The sequence below is a fragment of the Neopelma chrysocephalum genome, unplaced genomic scaffold, assembly GCF_003984885.1.
Source record: "Neopelma chrysocephalum unplaced genomic scaffold, ASM398488v2 Primary Assembly neopelma1_103b, whole genome shotgun sequence".
NCBI classification, from domain to species: domain Eukaryota; kingdom Metazoa; phylum Chordata; class Aves; order Passeriformes; family Pipridae; genus Neopelma; species Neopelma chrysocephalum.
The window spans coordinates 6,212,106-6,218,923 of record NW_020897767.1 but is presented as its reverse complement, the minus strand read 5'-3'; positions in this window follow the sequence as shown (position 1 = coordinate 6,218,923).

The window sequence follows — 6,818 nt, the reverse complement described above, 5'->3', positions numbered from 1 at the left end:
AGAGGAACCTTCCGAAAAACGTGGCTGAATATTAAGCTGTTGGCTGAATTTCTCTTCTGTCTTTCATCCCATTTCTGTTCTGTAATTCTAATTGAGTTTTGTCTTAAAAAATTGCAGCCATTTATAGTGCAAAGACTTTTTTGTTTCATGTTTTTCCACACATAACTGGGAATTTAGTAGTAGGTCATTTAAATAATAAATTGTAGCAAGTTGAGTGTTTAAGGGCAGGCTGGATGGAGCTCTGAGCAACCTGTTTCAGTGGAAGGTGTCCCTGTCCATAGCAGGGGGTTGGGATTAAATGATCTTTAAGGTCTCTTTCCACCCAGACCACTCTATGATTCCATGATTCTGTAGCATTATCAAGGCAGATTTTTTTTATACTGTTAGAAGTGCTTATGTGCACTGACTTTGTAAAATATTCACAAGATAAAAGCAGCCAAATCCAGTAAAGTGTGGTGGTAAGGGAAAGCTGTTTGTTGTGAGCATGGCTGGGTCAAAGCTGAGTTCTGCAGACAGCTGAAGGTGCTCACCCCCACTGCCATGTTTGGAGGGACCCTTCACCTCTTCCGTGGGTCCTCAGAAGTGTGGGACAGGATACAACCTCCATGAGACAAGGACCTTCTTGGGAACCTCCTATGCTGGATGTATCTGCAGAGCCCAAGGCGTGACTAAGGATGACAGGCAACAACAAAGCAGCACGTTAAAAATAGCAAGTCAATTCAACATCAGCATCAGAATGCCATTATTGATTGTGCTGAGCAAATCCCTTACCTTGTATTCAACACTTAATTAAAGCAGTGGGATAGAAGCACTAATAGAGAGGAAAAAAATCCAAAGCAAAACCTAAATAATCAGAACATATCTTGAATTTCAGTTTTCCACTCCACAGTCATTGACAGATTTCAAATCTAATTATTAGTCACTACCGTGAACCGTCTCTATCTCTTATTATCACTTTTGCTACTAAATAAGTAGTGTGTCAGGACAAAAACCCCTTAACACTTGACAGGTTCCCCATCTGTTAAATTATTGCCAGTTACTATTTTCAGGGAAGCCCATTTTTGAGTAGGCACTTGCTGCTCTTTCTGTAAAGCAAGACTCCAATCAGGAAAGGTTAATAGCTTGTGAAGAGCCTCCATTGCAGCTTTTCTTGCCCTGCCCTGGCTGGTGAATAGGTGGCAGATGCATTGCTTAGTGCTGCACCCTATTCTTGTTTTTCTTTAACCTGCACGCCCTGGTGCTTAAAAAGGACTTTTTCTTACACACAAATACAACTGTTGTGTTTCCTTGAACATTAACAAGGGTATCACATTTTTAAATTCCAGGGGCTCGAGCCAACAAGATAATTGGTCTTTTGTAGTAGTTCTGGTCTGTCCTTTAATTCAGTGATTATTTCTTTGGTAAATATTCCTCCTTCTTCAACCCACCATTGGCATTAAAAGGTCCGATCCTGCATTCTCAAACATAACACTCGACATGATCTTGAAATTTGAACAGAAATGTTTTCTGATGGTCAGCCACCACTGCTGATGGATCTGCCTTAGCATACAGAGGATATGTCCCAAAAGGATCTAGAATACCAATAGTTAAACCCCTCCTTTGGGCCAAGGAACATAGGACACTGGTTCTTAAGTATAAATGACAAAGCATTACAACTCTTCTATAACAACCAGTGATGTCTACACAAATCCACTCTTCCCAAGTGCATCTGGAGTGTTGGGTTTTTTTTCTCCTGTGTAATATGCAGTCCCTGTGGTATGGTGCACAGTAGGGAGTGGGAACAGGAGGTTCCCATGAGGTGACAAGGGAGCCACTGGATGACAAAGATGTGATGGGGTTAAATCTCCACTGATGTTTAGGTCTTACTTGCAGTTTACACCCTCCACTACCTGTGGATGTGTAACAAAGTCATGTAAAGAGCAGCTGTGTGTCCCCTGAGAAACACTTGCCACCATTTGTGGGACACAAAGAGAAGAACTTGGGTGGAGAAGAATAAGAAGGGACAGGTGGGTTGTGCATGAGAGGGGGCTGGTGTGCTGATCAGCCCCTGCAGGGAGGATTGATTTCAAACCCTGGTTCATCAGTTGTTTCAGGTCCAGCAGGGATGCTCGCTGGGATTTGGGATATTGTTCTCAGTAATGGGTGGTGGGTTGGGATCCTGGCTGGATCTGCTCACAGAGGTGTACTCCCACTGGAATGTTAGTAAAGGTGAATATCCTGCCTGTATTTCTTATGTTACTAAACAAGTCATCACCCAAGGGGGTTCACAACGGGATTGCCATTAATTATGCTGGTGTCTCAATAAATCCATAATTAAAAATAAATTATATTTGATCCTTAATAGGACTAGTATTAAACTGAATGCCTGTTTAATCTCTGTTAAATCTGCCACAAAGAAATGACACCACGAGAAGTGTGAATGAATGATAGCCTTTTCTCCCCCTTCCCCGACTCTAATTACACATGATGGCACTTGCAGTGTCCCTTGTGAATGCACAAAATTGGTGCAGCAGGGGAAATGCAAGCTTCCCTGTGCTGCAGTCTGTTCATTAGCATCGATTTCTGAGGCACTGCCCCTAAGGATGAGGGGATAATTTCTTTTTTCAGTTTCTCATGATCACAGCTTGTAACAGACTATTAAAAATAACTTCTAAACCTCAGTGTAAGTTCTGAAACAGTGAGAGATTCAAAAAACTCCTCGTAATCCACCTTTCCATGGAGCATTAAAGCCCAGCTAACCACTCCTACTTTGTGCCTGTCCTGTGTGTAACACTTATCTAAAGCTGTGCCTTTGGGCTGCAAATCCATTGTGTCAGGCTTTCATTATCTGCTTGACTTTCTGCTGCTTTTCCATGGTGCAATGTGAAAGCTGATACAACTAGAGTAAAAACGCCATACTTCCCATATGAAAAAAGCTGTCATTTATGTGCAGTTATAACATCCTGGTAAAGAGTACATTGTTCAGATTTTCCTTTTTTTTTTCTTTTTTTTTTCCTTCTCTTCAGTTGTACTAGCTGTTATGGTACGGTGTAAAAACATCCCCACCACCACACTTACAAAATCTTCATTATAAAAAAAAATAGAAACCTGATCTATTCATCTAACTGGCTTTGCTCTGATTTATACACTCCCTTTTATTAACTTCGGGTACAGGAATAAATGCTGAGTATTGGTGAAGAGTCCAGATATCCTGAAAGTTTCACATTAATTATTATTAAAAAAAATGCACCCAAGGCATTTTCCTTAATTTGTCTGGGGGCTTTTTTTGTGTCTTCCTCTTTTAAAAAAATGGCTATCTAAAGCAAGAATAAAATTTAAGTCCAACTGGCTTCAGTAACAAATCATAGTATGTGCATATTAATGGTGAAGAGTGAGAAAACAAATCATAGGTGAGCCCTAATTTTGACAGCTCTTCATCTGCATTACTCCTGTAACTACTTTAAATAACATAAAAAATGAATTATGAAATTATTATGAGAGACTACCTAAAAAATGCAAGATATATTGATAGGAACATTCTGTAACAGTTTGCTCACTTTCCATTAATGCTGCAGTGGGAGGCTCTGAATTTTTGCTCCCTAAGAAAAAGAAAAAAACTTGGTGCCATGTTTTTGTGCAAGCATACCTCCTCACTTTTAAGCCTGGAGTGCCATGTTTTGAAACTGTTCTCTGTTCCTGTGTAAGCTTTGTTCCAGATGCTGTGCAGGCAGGTTGGTTCAGGTCCCCGAGGTACGGGGTACAGGAGGAGATGGCTGCTGAGCCCATCGTGCTGAAGATGGACCTGCCTGTAGTCTGTGGCTTTCTGCCCAGCTCTGCTGGAACTGGCTGTTGCCTCGCAAGCTTTGCCAAAATTTTTCACAATGACAAGCTCCAATCTACATAACACCTGGCCTGTACAAACCAGGTCATTATGAACTTGATCCAAGCTGTCATTCAAGCGGGTTTGTTATTCCCTTCTTAGACTGAGCCAGTCATCCATAAGCAAGCGCTGGTTTAAACCTTCCAGCCCCCACAGCACTTGGGTACCAGTTTTTTTTCTTTAAGCCCCACCAAGCAGGTGAGATCCATGTAACAGGAGGATAACCAATAGCAGACATGAAGAAACAATGAGTGACCTGGGCTAAAACCCGGCCTAAGAGGTTACTCTGAGTTCCAAGCTCCTTCATGCTCTGTGCTTTCATTTTCCTGTTGCCGCTTCTTGTTCTCATCCTTCAGCCTTCCCAATCAAATTGAGAAAAACAGGTTTACTTAATGTATTTCTTGCATATTTACCCCATATTCCTACACATCTTTCAGGTATATATAGTCCTCCACGAATATTTTGAGGAAAGCTAAAGTCTCAAGGAAGAGAATCAAAGCCAAAATGTGTGTGATGAAGGGAGCTGGCACTGACCTGCCTGTAGGACTGTGAGGACTCTTTTCTCACTTTCTTGAGCTGCCTCTTCTTTTGATCAGTGCTGCTCTTGGGCTGCAGGGAGGAGTTTAAGCTCCCATACCCAGATGCTGGATTAGCTGCATTAATGGAAACTCTACATTGGCAAATTAAGCTAAAAATTGCAGCAGTGCAGTTTCCCAGAGGCTTCGACTCCAGATTAACCATGAGGGGCGAAATGTGGCTATTCTTGGCAGGCAACAACACGCGGGCTGTGGGGAGGCAAACAGAATGCAGTCCAGGGCCAGTCAGCAAAAAAACAAGTGTCACTTGTGAAAAACTCCTGACATTTCAAGAGGTGTTTTCCATTCTGTATCAGACAAAACAGAGACCTTTAAAAACTTTTGAATGAAGAAAAGAGAACAGTGAAGGTGGGGCTGGTGCAGTGTGGGTGGGTGCCCTCTGTCACTACCCGTTTGGGGTAGGGCTCTCTGATCTGGAAGAGGGCTGAGAAAAAAACTTTCTTGAAGCAAATTGTCTTTGAGGAAGTGTTTGCACTTTGACAAATATAAATTTTCACACAAAACTTAGTTTGGAACATTCCTGACCAGCTGCAGTGCTAATCTCTGGGGGACTCTCCTTCCCCAGTAAATGTCTAGGATTTTATAATTCATGAGAGCAACGGGCAGGGCAGAACCTAGTGACAGGAAACCCATGTTTCAAGCTCTGATCCGTATTTCACACCTTAGGATAAGTATCATGACATTTCTCTGCCTTCAGTTCTGCTCTGCTGTCTCTCACCTTTGTGAGGTAGAGGCACTCTCAAGTATGAACACTGATTTTTTACATAGCACCTAGCACAACAAAGTTTTGCTTTCATTTGGAGTTTGTAGATGATGTGAACAATCCTTGCATGAGGATTTACCAGTATTTAATATTTTGGTAAAGAAAAAGTAAACGAAGGAACATAAGTGATGCAACCATGTCCACTAAACATTGTATATGTTGTTCTTGTTAAATGGCAAATATCCAAGTGAGCTAATTTTCAGAGCCTGAATAGGTTATCCCTGGGATACAGAGTGAGCACAAAGGTCATATATTAGTCTTAAAGGGCCCGATTGTCACTTGTTTATACCAGCTTTATATCATAGTCATAGAATCATAGAACAATCTGAGTTGGAAGGGTCCAACTCCTGGTCCTATGTCAGTGGAGTTATTTCCTATTCTCAATAGTTACAGTTAGTTTCACACACAACACAGTGTGAGACTGAACCTTCTTTAAAAACACAGAAATAAGAACAGTCCGAAAAGCAGGAATAAATATTGTAGTAATTTCATTGTGCACACAGTCACCTATTGCTGGCTGAGTTGGATATATGCATTAATTTTTCCTCAATAACACCTAAACTTAATGAGTAGGTCTCAAAGAAAAAGATTCTGCTGAATAATGCCTAGCTTTAATTTTAAACAGTGCAGATAAAGTAAACTGAGATCATTCACTTTGTGTATTTAAAAAGTGATGGGTTCATTATCCTCCCTGGATTCAATAAATATTCCCTCCTTAGTCGAGGACTTCGGCCAGTTTGGTGATCTCTTGTGCTAATTACATCCCTGAAAATACGAATTAGTTGCGTTTGCAAGTGAAAGGCATCAGCATTCCTTGGGCAAAGCTGCTGATTCTCTGTGTGTTTCTGGGCTGAGGTGCTGGAGACAGTCCAGAGAAAGGCAATGGAGCTGGTGCAGGGTCTGGAGCACAATTCCTGTGAGGAGCAGCTGCGGGAGCTGGGGGTGCTTGGTTTGGAGAAGAGGAGGCTCAGGGGAGACCTTATTGCTCTCTGCAACTATCCCAGGGGAGGTTGCAGCCAGGTGGGCATTGGGGTCTTCGAGGAGTAGGACAAGAGGGTAGAGTGTTAAGCTGTACCAGGGGAATTTAAGGTTGGACATTAGGAGGGATTTCTTCACAGAAAGTGTGATTAGAAACGGGAATGGGCTGCCCAGGGAGATGGTGATATCACCATCCCTAGAGGTGTTTAAGGAAAGACTGGACGTGGCACTCATTGCCATGGTGTGTTTGACATGGTGATGATCGGTCGTAGGTCGGACTCGGTGATCCCAGAGGTCTTTTCCAACCTGATTGTTTCTGTGATTCCCTGGGGTTGTTATGGAAGCACTGCAAGCTTCCCCTGCGCTGCATGGACGAGGTGGTTGGTGAAAACACAGCTCCGGGAATCCCGAACATAAATCAAAACCCAGTTCTGACTGCTTTCGTTGAGCTACTGTGTATTTAACAAAATACGCTCAAAACTCGGTCTCCTTCGCCTTCGGAGCCCGAGCGACAACTTTCCCCTCCGTGCCCCCGGCTCCGAGCCCTCAGGCGCGGCCGGCAGAGGGCGCCGCGCGCGCCGCTCGCGTGCCGGGCGGGGCGGGCCCGGCCCCGCCTCCCCCG